Source organism: Anas platyrhynchos, chromosome 2 (assembly GCF_047663525.1).
Source record: "Anas platyrhynchos isolate ZD024472 breed Pekin duck chromosome 2, IASCAAS_PekinDuck_T2T, whole genome shotgun sequence".
In the NCBI taxonomy this organism is placed as follows: Eukaryota; Metazoa; Chordata; class Aves; order Anseriformes; family Anatidae; genus Anas; species Anas platyrhynchos.
This window is the reverse complement of record NC_092588.1, coordinates 157559556-157582780: the sequence shown is the minus strand read 5'-3', so window position 1 is coordinate 157582780 and position 23225 is coordinate 157559556. Positions and strand designations below refer to the sequence as shown.

The 23225-nt window shown below is 39.5% G+C and overlaps 1 long non-coding RNA gene across 1 annotated transcript; it reads left to right on the top strand.

The window, feature by feature from the left end:
- LOC140001649 (uncharacterized) lies at nt 1-22012 on the top strand. Its single transcript, XR_011807140.1, has 4 exons — nt 1-179; nt 1602-1739; nt 10705-10981; nt 16380-22012. It is a non-coding gene; the product is annotated as an uncharacterized lncRNA (long non-coding RNA).
- The last annotated feature ends 1213 nt before the right edge of the window (nt 22013-23225 follow it).

Sequence of the window (23225 nt, the reverse complement as noted above, 5' to 3'; positions counted from 1 at the left end):
TTGTGACTGCTGAGACATTTCTATAGTTATATCACAGGTTGTCACATGGAAACTATAGAGGATACACACACCTTCTGAAGCAGCATCTTGAGACCTCATGGGGTGCACTACTCTACCTGAAAGAGAACCATCTGCCTATGCTGAGCCAACTGAATCAAGCCCTAGGTACTTCAGATGAAGTGAGTTCCTCAAGTGTTTCCATTTCCCTTGATTACGCATAGAGTACCTTGGTTGACCAGTTCAGCTGAAGAAGGCTTTATTGCATAAAGGTACTGAGGGAATTTGATCTTGAGATAAATTTATGTGAGAGAAGTCTAGATTTCTGCAGGAAAATTAGAAAACAATTCTGATTGTGACCTTATTTTTAGGCTCTAAGACAAAACAGAAACCACAGCCTTAGCAGAAACCTCAAATTTCACAAATGTCATAAACAGTAGACTCAGTTTTCACATCTGTAGCTCTGTCACCACCCTGCTTAGCAAAAAACATTGGAACATGCAAGCTTTTACTTTTGGACATTAAATCAAAGGTCTAATCTGAAAGGAAATGTCTCCTGGTGTTAGCAAGGGCTCAGCATTTCAGTTGCTGTAGACAGTGGCCCACAAAGGAATGATCACAGAATCACAGAATTGAAGGGGTTGGAAAGGACATCGAAAGATCATCGGGTCCAACCCCCCTGCCAAAGCAGGGTCCTTAGAGCAGGCTGCCCAGGTAGGCGTCCAGACAGGCCTTAAATATCTCCAGAGAAGACTATGATACCAGCTGCATGTGCAGACGCTGGTATCCTGAAGGATCATTAGCTTCTTCACAGACAGGTAAAGCATAAGCAGTTCTCAGCCTGTCTACAGAGTCCTCAAATCACAGCTCTCAAATTATAGTGGCGTTGTTTAAGCTTCTCTTCTGGAACAGTTCAAGGGCTTTCTGATATGTTATGTGGAAAGTGAAGCCACAAGCAATATGCACCTCTTCTCTGTTATGGGTAATTAAAATACATTTTTATGCTGTTGATATAAACCCTCTCTGTCTTCAAGAAGAGGCCAGCAGCACTGACTCACTTTTCAGTGTTCTTCTGTTTTAGGGAGCATTAAGGGTTAGGATGAAAGACTGGTTCCCTGCACTGCCCCACAGATCTTTTCAGTGTCCTTGCTTAGAAAATCCAATATTCCTCTATCTGTGCCCTGACATGCTGACGCCTCCTTTTGGGTTATCTGCAGGTCATGGGAACCATAACGTATATTTAAAACCCACCAGGTCTGCTGAAAAGCTCAGGGTAAGGAGTTAGCCAAGGGAAATTGTCACAGTCCCCTAATCTCCACTTACAATGTTGATTTGAGCTACTATTTCCACTGCTCCAGAAGTGCAATTGTCAGTGTGGTACCAGGTCATGGTATTTATATCGCATGCCACACACTTCACGTGTCGTGGAAACAGGCTACAACATCTACTCACAAGCCTCCTTCCATGGTTTCCCTTGACTTCTTTTAGCTCAGAATGGTTTTAAATAGCAACATCCTCAGCAGAGCAAATTGCCTTGCCATGATAAACTGTTCCAGAGGTCAAAGAAGGAGCTTGCAAATTCAATGGTCATATTTTTTTTGCAGGGAATGTTTCAGGCCAAAGTCATGGGCATGCATTTGTGGACAGACTGACCACATCTAATTTGGGAAATTCATTCTATGAAGAGTATGAGGAAGCATATGTTATTGCAAACCATGAATGGAGAGGCTGTGACTTCTCAGGTTGGTGGATTACACACCCAGGGCTACTTCTGCTACATCAATATAATCAGGGCTCCACTGTGCTTGGTGGACAAGAGAAGCTATACCTTGAGATACCAAGAAATACCCAGGAGATTTACCCATACAGACAATGGGATTTTCTTTATATCATATTTATACCTGAAATAAATTCACAACCATTTTTTCACATGCTTCAGTCAATGAAGAATTGAATGCAGCAGCAATAGCAGAGGGTATTGAAAAATGTTTGCAAAGTTAGCTTATACGAGTTAACCCGTGATAAAACATGTGAGAGAATGTGGGGAAGAGCTGGGAAAATGTCTCTTTATAGACCCCCCCATCCCATTTACAGTGAATTTACCAGAACATAAATCAAACTTTGAAACACAGTAGTAATAAAAAAGCAAATCAAGGATGTGTCAAAAAGTTCAAAAGTTTCCAAAAGGTAATGATGGCAATTTTGAAACCTAGGTAGGCAAGTGATGAAAGAATAATTAATACTACTAAGCTGTAAGAATTTAAATAGGTAACCAGTCTCCATAGCTTCTTGCTATAATGAAAGGGTCAGGTTCATCCACATCATGTAGTAGAAAAGGATGGGAAATTAGCTTAGTGTCTGAATTCCCCCTCAGGATCTTATAATTCATCATCGACTAGAGAAAGATATTAAGGAGATTAATTTTATAGTCACTCATGTTGGAGGAGTGGGAATACACCCACATGAATGTTCATAATGCCTCAGCCTTCCAAGTGATATTTTCTCATTTTGCAACATATTTAATTCATTTTTTATGACTGGAAGAGAAAGAATTGTAGAAAACACTATTCCTTTAGGATTATGATGATTTGAGTGACCTACATTTTCAGCTGTTGAAGTTAAAAATATTGACCCTTTGCAATAATCAAGAATTTTAAATGACCCCTCTTTGAGTGTCTTAGTGTATGACTATGTGTATACATATATACATATATTTTTACCTGGTTTTATTAAGTCAATAAATTAAAATAAAATGAAATAAAAAAGCTTCAGGGAAAAAATCACATATCACCAGCAACCTTATTTCTGACCTACAAAATTATGATTTATTTAGTAATTTTAAATTTTTGTGAGGACATTGTATCTTGGTGAAGTGTTCTAAAATGTTCTTACTTGGAGGCAGACTAAATGCAGAAAGAAATGTTGATGTCAATTCAGAACAGTCTTGTCAATAATCTTCTTTTAACTGAGAGAAGTTGCTACTCTAAATTCAATGAGATTTTATTCCCATGAAATCTCCAGCTTGGTTTTCCAGGCTCCCACAAATCCAGGTAAGCTCAGCCAGGTGTCCTGGCTCCGAGATGCCTGTTGTAACTGAACATGTGAGGTTCTGTTTGTGGCTGCTACTGCATAGCACCAGGAAGTACACAAGATGATGCTAAATGAGCTTTCTAATACTCATGGACATAAAAGGTGATATGGTGTCCCCATCCCTTCTCACACCATGGCTGGCACCAGGACTTCCCAAGACAGTGAATCAAGAAAGTAAGAAATCATATTTTACTTCAATTAAAAAAAAAAAAAAAAAAAAAAAAAAAAAAAAAAAAAGCTAGAGAAATCCTGTGTACCCACAGACAGTTGCCTTGTCAAAGTTAGAAATTTTTTTTTTTTTCTTTTTTTTTAAATTCTCATGAACAATTAGAAAGTTGCCTGGAGAGTGAAGGGCATAAGACAGCTCTTGAAAATGGAGTACTAAAGAAAGTATTTTAAATCAATGCAATCTGTCTATACACATATACATGCACAGAAAAGGGAGAGGGATAAGCAGAGGTAAATAATAAAAATAAGGAAACAATCATATTGAAACTCTAAGGTGATCTCAACTAAGGCATTTTGACATCTGAGTGCTTGTATAGACATTGCAATTGCAAATGGTGGGAAAAAAATAAATGGGATGGTTTTTAAACATAATTTCTCTGAGCCTTTTGAGACATGATCTTGGCTGAATACCTTACAAAAATGACAAATATCTAAGAAAGAAATTTGAAAGTTTAAGCTTTCTCACAATCAAGTGCTTCAAATTTTCCAATTCTTGCAATACGTGTGCAAAAATAATCAGGGAGCTGTAGTTTTCTCTTAGCTAAAACTTTTTACTAATACTGTATGTTTTACTTGTTTTAAAAAATATCCACTCTTTTTGATGTCCAGCTTGTTTTATTTACCTTTCTCTAAAGATCATTCTTAGAAAGAATCATTATTTGTCATGTGGTTGTATCCTGGCTGGGACTTACCTCCTTCAAAGAGGTTAAAAATGCTATGACCTTTAGCCAGGTGGAAAATACATGCAAAGGACATGTAAATAAATATATACATATATAAATTTTCATATAGAAAAATGTAAATAAGCTCTTGCTTTAGCAAGAGAGGAAACACATGGCTTCATGTTCTCATTGGGTTTTTGCTCAAGAAGGCAGTGAGGGTGTGTACATGTGTTTGTGTATGCTCCAGGAAAGCTTGGTTATGGATGACCTACTATGAACATTTTACTGTTTATTGTTTCTGTTTTTTCTTTGGGCTTCTTCTTCTCTGTTTCAGTCAATTCTCCTTTCCAACAAAAGAAAATACAAGCAAGCCATTACAAGAATTACAATTCTGCCTGTCTCCTGGTTTCATTCCCTTTCTTTGTTGCTTCTTTCATTTTGGAAACATCACAGTCATGGCTGAAAGAGCATCAAAGCACTCTGTGTTGTTGTTGGTTTTCACACAACAGTGCCAAGAAGACCACAGTGGTCTGAAGTTGAGGGAGGAGGAGACAGATGACAAGGAAGGGATGGCACTGTATGACCCTGTCCTGTGCTGTGATGTAGAAAGATATCAAAATAACCTGTAACTGGTATCAACAAAAGGAATGAGGGAAGTAGGAAGCATGCAGGAAAGGCAAGAAGGGGAGTTTTCAGCTGGAACAGCTTCTGACCTGATTCTGTGGACTCGAGCCCTAGCTGGAGGCATCATATCTGAACGTCCTCTTTTCTTTCCTATGTAGTGCTCAATTTGCTTTGAAGTAAATCCCAAAACATACTTGCTCAGTAGGCTGAATATCATTGGAAATATCCAGTGAGGCAACAAACAGATCCACAAAGAGAGAGAGAAGGAAAAAAAAAATAGAGAAAATGTCCAAGTTATGTTTGGATTCTCTTGGTTTGTCATCCTTCTCTTTCTGCTTCTGTGTTTTCCTTCTTTATGCCTATTAACTGAGGTTTATATTTCTGCCTTTTCATGATGTTGCCATGCTTTATAACCTTTCTGTCTTGTATTTTCTGAAGCCACCAAGTTCAAAGTGAAATAATTAAATTCCTTACGTTTGATTCTGGGCTACTTTTGATATAGCATGATATGAAAAGCATTTTTTTTTCTCCTCTCACTTGATAACAAGGAGAAAGTGAGCTTATACTGATGTATTTTAAATCAGTTTCCATGTCGTCCCAGTAAGAAAAAAAAAAAAAAGAAAAAAAAAAAAAGGATTCTTTGCCAGCTTTGAGTGCAAGCAAATAAAAAGAAAATACCTCGAAGCTTGAAATGATGCTGCATGTCATGAAATGATCAGTTTGCCTCCATTAGTTGATTCTTATCACAGTCTTCTTTCTATTTATATCAGAACTGGGTCTTGAATATCTTAAGACTGAGCTAGTCATTTTTATGCCATGTACCTTGAAGATGGCTGAGAAATAGATAATTAAAAAGATGAAGAGATGTAGAAAAAAATAAAAATAATAAAAAAAAGGAAGACCAAAAGACCATGGTCCCTACCATAAGCAGTTCTGGATTTACCATAACCAGTTTGAAAAAATATATTGAACAATAGTCAAAGAGTGAAAAAGACTGAGAAATAGTCTGTGCATTGTTTTTGTTCTCCTACCACCAATACAGAGGAAAGGAATATTAAGTCAATGCAGAAGTGTCATTGCTATTACTAAAATGAATTTTAAAAATAAGAAAAAAAGGAGAACATAAATAAAAATGTTCCCCTTTGAAAGTGGTTTTCTTTGAGCCTAACTGAAGAGAACCCACAATTATAATGCCTTAGGTGCAGATTTTTCACTAAAGCTGCCACAAAGCTGGAGCCAGCTCCGCATTATCAGGGATAACATTGAAATTGGCTGGCATGGATAATGCCCAAGAAGATTGGACATAAATTAATTTGTCCGTATTTAAATTAGGTGTCCTTGCGCTAATATCCATAGGTTTTTGTGGTTCTGTCAGCTCAGGAATAGCTTCAGGTAAGACAATGCATGCCCAGAGCAGTCTTGGCCATAGTTTCCTGTATCTTTTAAAATTGTGAGCCAAATCCAATGCAAATACTTGTGTGGCAGTACCCCAGGCCAGATCAGGGAGCCAGGCTGGGTCAACACTGTTTTTTTATTTGGGGTTAGTTTCAGCCTCTTCTCTCATTCCACCTCACAGATACATAAATGTTTGGACTGGCACAAGGCAGCGGGAACTGCCGTTGGTGGGGTGAGACAGAATTGCTTCTTTCTGCGGTAAAATACCAACTTGCAGCGGGTTACAGAGCCTGTTGATCTATAACCTGAGCTAACAGGACTCGCCAAAGCTGAGCTGGCCTGCTAAGGGCCAGTCAGGTGTCTCTGCAGCCAGGGTATGGTTTATTCACAAAAACGTGGAGGCTTGAGTGTATATTTAAAACCTTTCTCCAAACATCCGGCATTAGAAAAGTATGTATGAGTCCTGCCCACAGCGATTCAGCAAACCATATTTTCCATGAATGCATTTGATCGCAAATATGAGAAACGTATGGGGAGCTGATGCTTCTATTTTCCTGGGGCGGGGGGAGGAGGGGGGGAAAGCACAGAATGCATATATCAAATAATCAGAATAATTACAAAATAAATACAAAACAGCCAGTTGGCAAGCACAGTCATGCAAGAGATATTTCCGATTAATACTGTCCAGGACCACTGGCTTAATGTTGTGTATTAAAAAGAAAAAAGAAACAAAAAACAAAAAGTACAAGCACTCGTGTGACCTACTGTGGTTGTCTCGCTGAAGAGAATGGCTTCACATTTGCTTTGAATTATTCTGTGCATGGTCTGATTTTTTTTTTCCTTGCATTGTTATTCTATGTGTTTCATATTGTTTTATGTTTCTCTCTCAGAATGCTTAATCCTTCATCCTTCCCTGTATCCTCCAGTCCTATTACAGTATTACTGTAACGGGCTGCTGAATGCACCTCTTTGTGTTCAATTTATTGCTAGTCAACAAATGTTTCCCCACTATTTATGATAATGCTGCATGTTCCATAGTGGAGAATAATGGATGAAATCCAGTCTTACATGCCTCACAGCTGAAGGGGGCACACCCCATCTGCAGGGACTTTTATTCCTCAACAGTTCTCACGTCTTCTCATTTGAATTTCATTTAAGAAGATAATAAAATTGAGTAACTTTTGTTATATGCATTCAATTCTTTGATATAATTTCAATATTAGCAGTCTGGAGAACTGGAGAACTACTTGCAGACATTCACACAAAGGTGCCAATAGCTACAATGTGCTGAATTTCAGACCCACACTTCTTTACATACTTGATTTTCTTTACTAAGGAAATGTTTCTATTACTCTCTTGATTTTAAAGATGATGAGATTTGGGTACTTCATGGAAATGACTTAATTTATACCACTCAGCACAGACTGAGGTATAAATCCCAGCTTGTGAGCTTTCCAGTCCTTTCCTCTATTCCTTCTCAATAAACCAAAACACTTAAAAGTGTAAGGATGGGAATAATTATTCTGTGTAGCCCACTGTCCTGCTTCCATCAGTGGACAGTAATAAACAACTTCAGAAAAAGTGTATGCAAAGTATGGAAAGCAGAGAGCTTGTTTCTTGCAGATATCCACTCAGGGTATGATGCTATATTACACATTTCTACAATCAATAGGGATATGTCACTTGCTATTGGATGTCTTTCCTAAAACTGTGCAACACCTTAATCCCAAAACAAGGACTTAATGCAGAAATATGGTACAGAACTTCAAGGTGGACACAAAACTGAGTGCAATATTCCAGATTCAGCTTCAACAACAATGAGTAGAGAATAATTGCTTCTTTTGTTTGACTGGGCATGCACTTTCCAATGTGCTACATTATTATATGGTAAGTCTTACCTACAATAGGTGGCACTCCCATTTATTCCTACTTCAAGTTCAACCTGGAACTCACCATTACCCCAAGTCTTTCTTCTCCAAGGTAATACCCAGCCTGTCACTTCTAGTCTCTACATAATGCATGGCAATAATTCAACTTGACATTTCCAAAATCAGAAACATTTCTAATTGCACATGAAGCTAAACTCTGATATTGTATGTAATTCTATCTCTTTCTCACAAAAATAGGGGGATTTCAGTCACTTTTTGATCCCCCAGACCCCTGAGGATTTCCGTATGGAAAGCCAATACTCATGATATTTGCTGCATAAAAAACACAAACTATGCCAATATGTGAAATTCCTGCTGAGAATCCCTCTGCATTTTTTTTTTTTTTTGCATTGCAACAATATTAAAAAAAAAAAAGTTTGTTTATTTGTTTCTTTGTTTGTTTTTAAGTCTTCTGCCTTCCCAAATGTCTCAGTCTTTTATGATGAAAGTCTTGTTTAAATGTTTTTGAAAATTTGATTCTAGTTACATATAAACCTGAGATCAGCCCTGAAGTAATTCCAAGGCAGAGGGAAGGAAAAAAATAATAGGACTTCACTGTTCGGAAGGATGGGGGTGAGAGAAGAGGACAATTAAATAGGAATTATTTTGCTCTTTGGTTAGCCACCGGGGACTGATCTGATTACGTAACCTAACTTAAATGTTGACCTTTATGTTGTCAGTGTTAAAAACAAACATATTAAACATGGCCTTGGGTTCCTGTACAAGATACAGCAAATTGAGGAAGAGAGAGAGAGAGACTGAATATTATAGGGCCAAAGGAAAGACTTGATTGATGGATAAGACCCTGGGGAGGGCAGTGTTAAGATTTCCTGTCTTTTCTGAAGATCTCATTATTTATACCTGAAAGAAAAAATAAAAAGGGTCTTTCTCATATATGTGTGGTTGATGCATACAAGTTTCTCCCCCACCCCCCTTTTTTATTATTTTGAAAAAGGGAAAAGAAAAAAAAAGAAATCAGATTTTTATCAGGCATCTTGCCAGACTTCTGTCATCACCAGGAAAATGGTTCCTTCAGCAGACACATCTGGGCAACTTCACGCCCATTCCTGATGTAAGCTGTCAAATCCTGTCCCAGATAGCAACAAGAATGGATCACCATTCCTAGAGGAAAAACAGTAAGATTTACTTTTGCTTAATTGGAAAGTGGGTGTATTAGGAGAACAGATAATTTCTCAGAGACAACATCTTCAATGGCCTCTCTATTTGTAAGCACTGCACTCTCTTCCTTATTCTCCCACCTCCTATCATGTACTCCCTTTTCCTGTTTTGCTCATTGAATGCTTGGCATCATATAAATATATATTTTTTAACTTTACAGATTTCTTGAACTTTTTACATAATTAAAGGTTCTGTGTCTAGATTGAGAAGCGAGGAGACACACATGTATAAACATCTAATATATACTATATAACGTGTTTGCATTTATATATAAGCATGTGCTGCATATATAAATATACACTGCAGTATACTAATATGTGTGCGTAGTGTATGCAAAATGTAATTTCATATCTATCAGAGACAAAAAAACAACGACTGTGAGCATGCACATGCATGCATTGGTTTATTTACAGATAGCTCCAGCCTGCCCTGAAGAAGGGGTGTCTTCTAATTGCACGGCCTCTGGCCAGGGTCAGGAGATGTAACACAACACAGACAGCCCCTGTCTGTCTCCTTGCTCCACGGAAGTGATCTGTCTTATCCCTCCTTCCCTTCCCTTGCTTCCCCCTGACCATGAGATGTTGGAGCCCCAGCCCCTGTCCCCTTGCCTCCTCCGAGCCCCTGGCTCCCTGCATGGCTGGTCAGGAGGAGCCCTCAACCTGTGCTTGGCCACATCCCTTCCTTTAGCCCCTCCTGCTCTGCATGTCCAGAGCTTGCTGTGAGCTCTGTCCCATCAGCTAGATGTTTGGCAAGACTTGCTTGGAGCAGCACTGTAGGCCATAATTGAAAATGCATGTTGCTTAATAATCCCTTTTATTGGCAATTACTTTCCTCATGGAATAGCAGGATAGTAATAATATACAGTGTATTACTGTTACACAGCAAAATGGATTTCCACTTACTATTTTTTTTTTTTTACTTTTTAAGAAAAGTAAAGAAATTACCAGCACATTTAAAATATATATTAAAAAATCTATTTCTTCATTGTAACCAAAGTACTCGAAATGCACACTCTCTGCTTTCAAATGGCTAGCACTAAGTACCAGATCTCTTTGAAAAGTTCTGTTGACAAGGGCCATATCTTCAGCTGCTGCAAACTAGCAAAGCTCTGTTAAAGCCATAACAGCTTATGTCAGTTAAAGGTTTAGCCTTTGGACTTCCCTTAGCTGGTTCAAATATGATTCACAGGAAAAGAAGGGTGATCTCCACAAACCTGAAATGGCATCCAGCACTGCACCTGTGATTGTGCCCATCACAGTATCACACAAAGCCACAGAAGCACACAGAAATTATCTGGCTATCAGAGATCTAGAAGAAGCCTCTTGACCAAATCAGAGAACAGAACCTTCAAATTTTTCTAAGGACCCATGGAGATCATCCAGCTGAATTCTTGGGTCAGAACATAGCCAGACAAGATCAGGGTGCTCACGACTGTGCCCAGTTAGGTTTTACATGAGATTAAACATCCTCTCTGGGCAGTCTGTTCCTTATGTGGTGAAAACTGAAGTAGCTTCATTGTCTTGATCTGCGTCCACTGAGGAACTATGCATCTGGGTCCTTCAGTATGATGAAGATCTCACAAGGTTCCTTTGCATTTACAGGTGACACAGCCTCCATTAAGACTTCTATGAGAAGACCTAGTCAAGAGAAACTCATGAATCAAGAGTGAATTGCCCCATGAATCCAAATTGAGACCAACAGGCCCGACAGTGAAAATTTTCAACAGATGAAAATCATGTCCCAGTTAACTTACAAGAAAGATGGTAGTCAATGTTTTCAGATCTGACCCTGCTGATTGCAAAGAATTTTGTTTTGCTAATTATCACTAAACAGAAGGTGACCTATTGTCTTCAGTAAGGACATATCAAGGGGTAGCAGGTAAGGAACCCATACTTTTCAGCAGCTTTGGGCTGAAAAGAAAAATATGTACTTGCTTCTCTGATCCCGGGCATCTTTTTTCTTGATGCTATCAGTTGTTTATGATGTATTTATATGTTTTAATTGGATGGTGTTAAAAAATTGCGAAGACAACCATTATGTAACATGTCCTGGCTCTTCCCTTAAAAGTGCTCAACATCTGTATAATAGCTTTGTTTCACAGCATCTTTCTCAGTGAGGAATATTATAATTTGGCTTGGTAACTACATTTTTTGGAAGGCCATCTAGCCTTTCCCATGTCACACACCAGATTCAATTGCAGATGTCTTTCTCGGACCTCTCTCCTGAGGAGAAAGTGATCTGGAGGAGATGTTTCAGACAAAATGGTGCAGTTCTCTTGGAAGAGGTTGGCAAAATGTGTAATTTACATAGATAATGTGAACATCATATATAAAGTTTTATAGAATAGAGTAGCTTATGTAGGCATGGCATAGATATTGTGTAAATATATATCTGTGTTGTATATGGAAAACTCAGAAAACACCAAAAAAAAATTTGGAAGTGTGCTGTTGAGAAGATCTAGTAGTTATACATTGGAGATGGACTTGAAATTCAGTGTAAATGGATTTCTGATGAGACACTTAGCAGAAAGCTTTGAAGATATGTATGTGCTGAAATCCACCATCAGCAGAAGGCAGCGTACATGAGGTTGCACACCCTGTCTCTTTCCTTTGGCTGTCATTCTTTGTCTCCTTTTTTCTCTCCCTATCTCCTTCCCATTCACTTGCCTGAAAAGCACTCTTGACCAAACCTAAGGGAGCTAATCAGCCACTGACTTTCATGGGTTGCAATTTTTCACTGGTCCCTCAAACTCAGTGCAAGAAGAGCAGAGCTTGGAGATACCACATCTGTGTACCATGACTATCCAGCATGCCTTACATCAAACTGAGCCTGAAGAATTATTCAAGACCTAGATAATTTGGAAAAAGATTCCTAACAAAATCCATGCTGAGACTTCCTGTCCACGTTATTTTAAGTACTGCTGCCTCCATATTCAATAAATTGAGGAAAGTTTTTGGGGACAGTTTGAAAGTCCACTGAAGCCTGTGAGAGCCTTCGCATGGGTCTTCAGATTGGACCATAATTCTTTCCTGGATGGAGTTTTGTCCTGAAACACTAGACTGGGAATTATCGTTCATTTTTTGATGTATTTCAAAATATCAGCAATAAAAAAGACATATCACAGCAGCCTTTCAGATAAGCTGTAGCACTATGTCCCAGGCTGCCCAAGCTCATAAAAGCATTTCTTGAGTATTTCTTAACAGTCATAACTGGGACTATCATCCTCGTAAGTTATTTTCCCCATCATTGTTACAGTGCACTTAGGGTGCCATAAAGCCATATTGCAGTAAATAATGTGTGTATTACTATGGAAAAAAACAACTAAAATGCACACCCCCCATCTCCCAAACTCAGACAAACTAAAAACCTAGGACATAGACAGAAGACAATAATGAAGGAAGAAAAGAATTCCCCCACTGATAAAGAAAATAAGTTTGAAATGAGAGGCAAATGAGTTTTAAAAAAACATTATTTGAAAAGAATTCCTTTAGACTTGAATATTGGCTATAATACTGATGGATAAGCAGATGGGTAGAACAGGTTATCTTCTAGTACCTAGGAATATGAACTTGATCTTCTAAAGGATAGAGCTTAATAAATCTTCCATCATGCAATTAGTTGTCAATGTGCAAATCTCAATGACCTATTCCTAGGAATTCAAAACACTGTTCAACAGAGAATAGCTCTACATTCAGAAGTCTGAGTACAAAAGATGTCAATCACTGCTGCAGAAAATAAATAAATAAATAGTATCATTAATAATTTTGACCAGTAACTTTAAGTCTTTGAGAAACCCTCTTAGGAAATACTACTTCACCATCCTATCACTAAATTTCTGTATATAATAATATTATTAATAATAATTCCCAATTATTCTAATAGTTCCCAGTTATTATTATTAGGATATATACATGTATACTTTCTTTGAGTATCACTTGACATCAGGGTCAGATAAGAAAACTGCCAAAGAAAGTGAATGGAGGCTTTTCTATGGGAGGATTTATATACATGTAGGTGACTTTTTAAGCTGAGGAAGTTAAAGAGACAGCGTATGATATAAGGGAGAAATAATTTCTGAAGCTAGCAGAGAAAATAAGAAATAGGACAATTTTAACTTGAGCTAACAAATAGGAACTAGAGCTGAGATTTTTTGTACAAGTTGAGATCTTCTGAGGTCTTTTGTTAGAGAGTGGAGGATGGTTTTATATGCACTCATTGAGATTCAGTGTCTATATTATGCATTTCTGAAATTTTCAAATAGGAAAGTCTGACAGTTAGAGGCCAATGTCAGTAGGAGACAGCTCATGAAGGATTTATTATTCCTTTTTCATACAGACCTTGAAGGGTAGAGTTATTTCATACTTTTATGAAGCTATCCTTTTCCTTGATAAATAAGGCTCATGTCAGAAAGAAGTATTGAGGTGTATGCATATGTGTCATCCCAAAGAACTTCTATTCACTCTGCAGGACATTGTTAGTAAGTGGCATGCAAAGCCCTGGATGGAAAAGTCTCAAAGTAGATATCTCCAAGTTTTCTGTATAGTCTAAACCATGTTACCCCATGGTTAATGGAAAACGATAAGCACCCCAAAATTCTCCCTCTCTTAACTATCCAGTTCAGGATTGGATGACATTTTCTCTAAAAAGCATGATCTTCTTCACTGACTCTAGCCTATACATGTTCCCAAGTCTACCCTCAGAAAGCAAGAGCCTGATGAAGTGAATCCAATTCTCTGTTCAGTGTGTCTGTACTTTGGTGATATTCACAGGTGGACAACTTCTTGACTTTGATTAAGCCACCTTAGCGAGTGCTTAAATTCACTTTCAGTGTCTGAAAACTTCAAGTTTTGGATCAATTATTTCTGGAAAACTCTGAGGGTGGCAGATACCAGAAATATAAAGAAGGAGCAGATGAGAAGGAGCTTTCATAAAAATAAATAAATAAATAAATAAAAATTTAAAGATTGATTGCCATCTCTTCATTTACAGGTCAAAGCAAAACCAATGTTCCTTCAATGTCCAAAAATCACAGACATTTCAATTCCAGCACTAGGGAGACGTTACCAGACGCTATAAATCAAAGACCCGAGTTGTAGGGTAACGTCATGCGTCCAACCGTGCAGAATGTACGTCAGTGTGGCGGCTAACAGAGCGAAGCAGTCCAGCCGATGGAGTCCATGTGCCTTGTAAATATTATTACTACATAGCATGGAGGCTCAGCAGGCGTAAAGTTTTATGTCAGACTGGCTCTTTGTTTTCATCATTTGCAAGACCGTTACCTCTGTGAAATAATGTGGGGTTTTGTATGTGTGTGTGGTGGCAGTTGACACCCCAGATAACTGTCAGGCATGTCACCATGAAATACTTTGGAAGCCAGGTCATAGGAGCTAGTAGGTGAATGAAGGTGTCATGCTGGACTGTCACTGACTCCTCTGATTGAAGTCAGGGATTTGAGCAATTCTAAAGATGAATCATAGCACAGGATCTTTGGCCTTTTCCCAAAGTGGTTTACCAATGCTATGTTTGAATCTGACTCTGATGTGTTGAATAACTGCCAAAGAGAGGATACCTGACATTCATTCTGTTTCCCTTGTTGGTATCCAATTGCATCTATAAGTGTCTATTTTTATTTTTATTTTTATTATTTTTATTTTTATTTTTATTTTTATTTTTATTTTTATTTTTATTTTTTTCCATGTGTGTGTGTAGTGTGTGTATGTGTGGTTTTGTTTGTTTGCTTTGTTTTGTTTTTTAATTTTATTTTCTCGCATTTCTCGCTGGAAAATAATGTATTGTCCAAAACAAAACAAAAAATCCAAAACCAAGCAGCAAACAAAATCAAAAAAAAAAAAAAAAAAAAGTATTCAGAGTAAGGAATCTACTTTTCAGTGCAATTTTTAAATGACGGCCTCAGAGAACTCATTGATTTCTGAACACTTTAAAGCTGTGTCTCTCTCACCGCTCAGGAGAATAAACAACCACTCTGGTGATTCTCTCTCAAGCGTCCTGAGAAGAAAATCACAAACCTCCAAAAGATCTCAAGTGTTGTCTCCATGTGGAAATATATATATATATATATATATATATGGAGAGAAAAGATAATAATATATATATATATATTTTTTTTTTTTTCTCAGAATTTTCTCTGGGAATGAGAAAAGCATTTCTAACCTGAGTATGTAGAAACTGGATTCAGAGTCTGTAAAAAAAAAAATGAATTGACAATGGAGACTATATTAGAAGAACAGTGATTTTCAAGCCTACTGAAAAGTTTGTTTTCTCAGGGTAGAAGAACATAGGAATCTATTCCTAATCCATGCAGGTACATATTCTGCTCCAGGTTGTAACAAATTAGGGGATAATTTCTGTTCAATTTCAATTAGTTCCTCCAACTAGACATTATTTTTAAGGAAGGATCCCTGCATGACTCGTTTTAAACTCGTTATCCACCATTAATACGATATGATCCAACCTAATTTGTGGTGAAGATGACTGCAAATTTAAGCCAGCATAGTTTATGCAGAATGCGAGCCAATGCTGTTAAGAAAAATCGTGTGTGCTAAAGAAGTCTTGTCTTTATTCTTGTCATGAACATTTGTGAACCTCCTCAAGTCAAACTTTTCTTTTGCAAGGGAGGCTTCTGGACCAGAGGATACATAGGACGGACATTTTTCATACTAACAGATCCCTTATGATCTTCAAGATGAATCATGTAAAAAGTTTTTAAAAATTCTCAGTTGTTTTCACCCTGAAGGTGTGAAGAACTGATCACATGAAATTTTTTTACCATCAAAAGTCAAATGGTAAGTATTATTCAAAAGATTTTACTCTTCTCGGATCATATCCTTGTTTTAGCCTCCAATAGCCAAAGCACTTTCTTTGGTCATAATTCAGAGAACTATGGCTCAGAATATGTTTGGATCAAGTGCTGTTTTGTCCAACTAAAAACCTGCTTCTAACTCACACTTACACACCTTTCCATCATTTCTGAAAGGAAAGAGCTCATAAGCAGTACAGTTACCATGTTCAGATGAGGATTAAGCCTGAAAATCCCTAAAATGAAAAGTAAATAGATAATGGATGTTTTGAGCTGTCTTTTGAACACATCAGTCATTTAATCCAAATGACATAGATAGTTTCATGTGATTATTATTATTATATATTTTTTTTCTGCAAAGTATAGTACATGGATATACTATATACTATAGTATATGGATAGTATACAAACATACTTGATATTTACTTATCTTACTGTAGAAATTAATTTATGTTACAGGGCATGAAGCTGTCTGGACTGAGAGTAGAAGCCACTATGCACAGCTAATCTCAGTGCTCACAGGTTACAAAAATACGGCAAGCCACAGGTGAGAACTACTAATTTTTTCATCCTTTCAAAACTTTAGCAGCAAGGGACTAATTCAAAACCTTCCAAATGGAAAGCAATGGAAAGCAATGGAAAGCTTTTTATTGAGGTCAGTGGGTTTTAGATCAAGCGGCTGACGGCGCCAATGACCCCCAGGTGAACTTCATGCTCTGGCTGAAACATCCACACTCGACTCCATCACCCGCCTGTTGCATCGTGTCTTTGCTCAGCCTCGGTTCTCCTACAGTGGATTTTTGCTGCCAGCGGGCAGGCAGAGCAGTGAGTGCTTTTCCAATTGCTATAGACTGCTGCCCAGTCATTGGTTTAACCTTTTGAGAGTCCTGCCCTGTGCTGCAAAATTCATAGCCGCTGAATCACACCCATGACCTCAGCTCCTGCACCAAAGACATAATGACTGTGGAATTCCTCTGCTTAGGGAAGGAAATATTGGAGTCTCCATACTGTTTGTACTTTGTGACTGGGGAGTTGACAACTAGGATTGTCATTCCACCCAATGGACCAGATACTCTTTTTAGGTCTCTTCCAACCTGTGTCCATTCTGAATCACCACAGACTTTCTGTATGTTTGCAACAAATTCATTCACTGGCATACTCAATTTCCCTGCTGGTAAAGTGGAATTGATGCTTATCGGCTTAATGAAGAGAAAACCTCCAACAGTACTCAGAAAATGGTTTAAGAAAGAGACATTCAGAAAGCTCTTTCAATTGAACTGTTCCAGAGAATTTTCCTTTTGGTTTGTTCTTGGCATCATCCAACTAGACAGAAGAATGCTTTTAAATAAGATTCATTTTAAGCTTTAAGGATTATCAGCCTGAATAAGGTCAGCATAAAGATTGCCCTCATGCTCAGACATGTACTGCTAAGGATGTTTGTATTAGGTTTACGTGGCAAGGGTTTGGTAGCAGAGGGGCTGCAGGGGTGGCCTCTGTGAGGAGAGCCCAGCAGCTGCCCCATGTCAGAGCAGAGCCAGCTCCAGCTGCTCCAAAAGGGATCTGCTGCTGGCCAGAGCCGAGCCATGAGTGAGACTGGTTGGGCCTCTGGGAGAGCAGAGTTAAGAAACGGAAAAAAACCTGCTGTACAACAGCAGCTGGGAGAACGGATTGAGAAATGTGAGAGAAGCAGCCCTGCAGCCCCCGAGGTGAGTGCAGCAGGAGGGCAGGAGGTGCTCCAGGCACACAGAACAAATTCCCCTGCGGCCTGTGAAGGGAGAGGCCCCTGGTGGAGCAGGCTGTCCCCCTGCAGCCCATGGGTCCCACATGGAGCAGATCTCCATGCTGCAGCCCGTGGAGGAGCCCCCGGTGGAGCAGGTGGATGTGGCCTGGAGGAGGCTGCGGCCCATGGAGAGCCCCCGCAGGAGCAGGCCCCGGGCCGGAGCTGCAGCCCGTGGAGAGGAGCCCACACAGGAGCAGGAGGGCTGGGGGGAGCTGCCGCCCGTGGGGGACCCGTGCTGGAGCAGTTTGCTCCTGGGGGATGGACCCTGTGGGACAGAGCCGTGTGCGAGCAGTTGCCTGTGGGCAGCCCCTGCAGGCTCAGTTCGGGAAGGACAGCATCCTGTTGGAGGAACCCCACTTGGAGCAGGGGCAGATGAAGGAAGGAGGGGCAGAGACAAAGCATTATGGACTGACCACAGACCTCATTCCCTGTGCCGCTTGGAGGGAGGAGATAGAAGAGGGTGGATGGGGAGAGAAGGTGTGTTTAGTTTGCTTTTGTTCTCGCTGCTGAAGTCTGTTATTAGCAGGATATAAATATTAATCTCACATATGTCGAATCCGTTTTGCCCATGACAGTAATTAGTAATTGTATTTTCTCCCTGTTTTGTTGAAAAGGGAGAGTGACAGAGCAGTGTGGTGGAGCTTAGCTCACTATCAGTGTGAAACCACACAGCAATGTTGTGTTTTCATGCCATTTGAGATGCCCCTGAGCTATCTGCAGTTTCTACATGGAGCATTATATCAGATCCGTGCTTTTCCAGAGGGGCAGCAAAGGCTGAGCACGTGGCATGATGCTCAGGATCCAAGATAAACCCACCATTTCTGTACAAGCTGTTTATCTAACTCCTTCACTCACAGCCCTCGGTGACCTGAGGCTGCTTCACTACTAGATGTTTCACATGGAAAGGGCTTAGTGTGTACCCTCCCTGTGTGTCCTCCAACTCCCTTTCAGAAATATGTAGGTCTCCCAGAGCACCTGTGTCATGTTTATGAGCCTTGTGCAGATGTCTTGATACCTCATAGTCTCCAGAGTAGATGTAGGCATGTGCATTTGGAGAAAAACATCTTGCCTGCTGTCAATTTTTTTGATGGAATCTGAGGACAAAATGTAGTTCACCAGCTGCTAGATGTCGGCTTTAGGGTGATCTATACTACTCTACAGGATCCAGTTGATTGCACCGAGTAGGTCTCCAGTGATGACAGTGGGAACTCGCACACCTGGTTCACATGAACACACCAGCACTGAAGACAGCTGGTGTTAGAGGTCTGAATCAACATTTGAATTCCACCCCAGCCATTCCCAGTTCATGTCAGCTCCCTCTCTAACAGCCCCACTTCTCACTTGGCAGGTACATCTAGACGATAAATAATAAAAGAGATAGCCAGACTGCCATCTGGATGTGTCTGTCTCTTTTTATTGTCTATAAAGAAGCCCAGAAAACTAGTCTAGGTTTAAAGTTTTACTTCTAGTGGTCTAACTCTAACTGGAATGAAATTCCACCCTTTCTAGACAGGGAGGTTAGGAGCATTAGTTCATATTTTATCATTAATAATCTGGAGTTTAACTCCAGGGAAAACGTGAACAGGAGAGTTAATAGATTTATAGATATCTGGGTGAAGGGTTATAAAATGCATATGTGTTTGTGCAGGCTGTGGATGTGCATACTTTCGTATGTATGTGGATGTATCTATCTCTACCTATGTATTTATATAGGCAAAGAAGAACGAATACTTTCCATATAATGTATTCAATGAAATTAGCAAATTTTAGAGCCAGAAGAATTTGTTATGACCATCTAGTCTGGTGTTAAATACAAGATCAGATGCAGAACGAAGGAAACGTAAGCAAAAATATTGTTCATTTCACCATTTCTGTCTTCTGTGGAGCATTGCTATGACTCCTCAGCTCAATCTATACCGATGACGCCTGTGCAGTTGCAGACAGCAAGGAGGGGAGGGATGTGATAAATGAGGGATTGAGAGGTGGGGAGCTTTGGCTACTCACACTTGAAGTGAGTCACCCAGCATGGAAGATCCGTCGTGCTCCCAGTGTAGAGGCAGGAAGCCTCCTATAAAAATATGAGCAGCAGTCGAGCCTGGCAGGGATCAGTGCAGGACTTTAAGCAGCTTTCTTTGGTGCTTCTTGTGTGAATGCATGCTTTGTTGTTGTTGGATGGTTGTAAATGTGTAACATCCATATTGCATGTGCTTCTGTGGCGAACTGGATGTTTTGAAGCTGGGTGATGCTCATCATTTGATCATAATGTTAATATGGACTGCCTATAGATAGTCACACAACTGAGCTAAAGCTTGTTGAAGATCAGTCTAGTGGTGAAAGAGTCTCTGAAAGAACACCAAGGTCTACCTTGGTGACCTTGAGTAAATCAGGCTGGTTTAGGAATCCAGCAGTTCAAAGAGGTGTTGGGAAGGATTATCAAAAGCAGGTACTTTGGCTTCATTCACCCATGGCTACTGAGACACTTTTGCAAACCTGACCCTTAATCTCTCTGATCTTCAGTTCATTTCATCTGTGAAACAGGATAAAACTAATGCTGCTTTTCTCTATTTAAAATATGAGATGATCAAAGCTGTGGCTGTCTCTTAAGTGTCTGTGCATGTTTGGCTGCATAGGCAAACCGAGAGCTTGTCTGCATTAAGTCATGTGTGTGCATGTGAGTGTCTGTGGCATGCTCTGCATATTTTTATAAACTAATGGGGAGAGGGGGTATGAGGAAGCAATGTCTATTGCAAAGAAGCATGGACTTAGCTTTTTCTTCTTTATACATGAAACACTAGGACATCTACTCAGCCTTTTGGCACCCTTGTAACGTCAATATGTGTATTTGAGGTGTTTTTCCGTATGTGAAAACAAGGTGCAGTGAACACATGCATGTTCATAATCCCTGAGAGGCAACTGATTCCTGCCACAGGGCCAGCTGCTTTTCCTCTGGACTGTCAGCATGGGGAGCGACAAGCCGAGGACACATCAGGTCACCACTATCTCCCTCGGTGAAGCCAGCGTGGCTCCACACGGAGTCCATGGGGACCAGTATCAGTGCCTACGGCGGAAATGGACAGGCAGCTTGATCCTCATGTCAAGAGCCAGGGGTGAAAATGTGCTGGTCGCCACCTGCCTGGGGTCCACAGGGCCGGGCACAGTGCCGACCATCGCAGCACATCCCTCCATGCTGACAGCATCCTCCAGACTTGGCTTTCACCCTCCTGCTTGTAAGGTTGGGTGTTATGCATCACCTGCCAAAAGATGGAGTGGAAAGCCTTGCCATCTCTGGAAAAACACTCAACGAGCAAAGGTGCACGGGACAGGGTGTTTCTGCCATCAGTAACTCCTGGGGTAACTGGTGAATCCCCCCTGACTGTGACGTAAGTGTTGTCTTGTTGAGGGAAGGGTAAAAGGTTAAGAAATTTCAATTTAAAATCTCAGAACTTGATCCACTTTCCAAACTGCAGGTTGCAGTTGAGTAGGAAGAGAATTTTCTATTTTCTTTCTTTCCTTTCCTTCTTTCTTTCTTTTCTTTCTTTCATGAAAAAAGCTACTGTTTAATTTAAAAAAGAAGGAAAAAGGAAAAAGAAAAGCATTTGAAAATTAAAAATGGAAAACAGCACATTTTCTTTATGTTTCACAGATATAAAAATAAAAATCTCTTTGTTATTAAGAGGAAAATGTAATGATAAATGCCAAGAAATATGACAAATTGAGGGTGGAAAGGAGAAAAAATGGCAGCAAGCAACCTGCAACACGTGGAGAAGCAGTTGCACACTGGAGAGGTTGTTTCAGAACTTCATGGAACTGCCTGTGGGCCACAGGTGGTGGATCAATGCACAAGTGCCTCTCCTTGGATAACATTGTCACATATCATCTAATACCACAAGCCTTCCCTCCATCAGAGCTGACATTTGTGTCTCTTAATCATCCTCAGTCAAATAACCTTGCATCAGCGAGACAGCCTCTGCAGGTGTCTGTTTTCCCCTCCTGACTGCTGGAAGAACCGCAGGTGACTAAAATCCTCATGCAGACATTTCACTTTGGTGCCCAAGGTAGATGTGACGAATCTGGGCTTGGAAAACTAAATGCTGAATACAGCCAAATAATGGGAAACCAAGATAACTATCTTAATAACAGGGATTTGGCAAAGCAAGAAATGTCCAGCAATCCTTTGCAAGGACACCATGGTCCAAGTGTCAAAGTCTCCAAGTAAGGAAGACCTCCAAAGCTGGTGCTACGAATCCAAGATATACAGTTAGAAGCTAATTTGACATAATGAGTCCCATAGTACTAATTGTTTTAGAGGAAATAAAAAAAAAATCAGGAATAAAAAAAATAAAATAAAAAATAATAAAAAGGACAATGTTTACACTTCTGCTTTATTGTGGAACATACACGTTTTCTTCATAAAGGTCAATATTTCAGCAGCTGCTTTTCTTTGTACTGATTAGCAGGTGGATACATGTTTATCCTGTTAATTTAGTCTAATCCAGATTAATAGTGTGTGAGGACTAATGAAACAGAAAAAAAAAATTCAACCAGGAAACAAAGAGCAAATGTGAGTGGAAAGTCATCTCAGTGGGAAATAGAGGTGCTGTTAGACATAATGCAATACTCCATCGAACCATGGTCTGTCAGCCTCTGAGAACTTTACATACTTGGATGTCAGCTAGTTCCTTGCCTTGTTGGATTCTAGGGCACATGCTCTTATCCATTAGTGTTCAAAATAAAGTCATAATTTTTGGCTCATTTGCATGGAAAAAAACTTTCATGATCCTACAGCTGTTCTCACCCCAGTATTTATAATTTTATTACTCAAATATCAACTTTTGTGTGCAGTCCAAGTGCAATGAAAACATAATATTTAAATATAAGCCCCATTTACCTTTCAAGTATTTTTCCTGTCCAAAAATTCCTAGTAATTTGTGTCTAATTCAGACCCTGAACTCATTATTCATCTCTTCTGTGTGCCTATTCATATTAATAGGTGCTAATTCTACCCTTGTGACATCATCACTGTTCCTAAGGCAACGGACTGTGATGTCAGAAACACAAGACAATAGCCCCTGGTTATGAATAAGCAAGTGGGGAAAATGAGTAATGAATTAATTGAAAGGTTCATAGACTGTAGCAAAATATCTCAGGATCCAAACTTCCCACAAATGTTTTAACATACATTACTAGCTTAATTTTCAACAGATTAGGTATTGGCTGGGTGCACTGGGTGTGGGCCATTTGTGCGTGTGTGTGTTGGATTCTTGATGGATAATGTTATGTTAGGTGAATAGTATTTAGTCATGCTGTGCTCTAATGGCTGTCATCTCATGAGCTTTAGAGTATTTAATTTCATAACTGAATAAAACATTCTTTTATCCAAGTCTGGGACAAGGATATCAGCATAGCCTTGTTAAAAAGAAAAAAGAAGAAAAAAAAAAAGTGGAAAGATCTACTTGGTCGTCTAGCCCAATGCCCTTGGTAATATAAATAATGTGTTATATTGTGCAGGGGTTGAATATAAATTG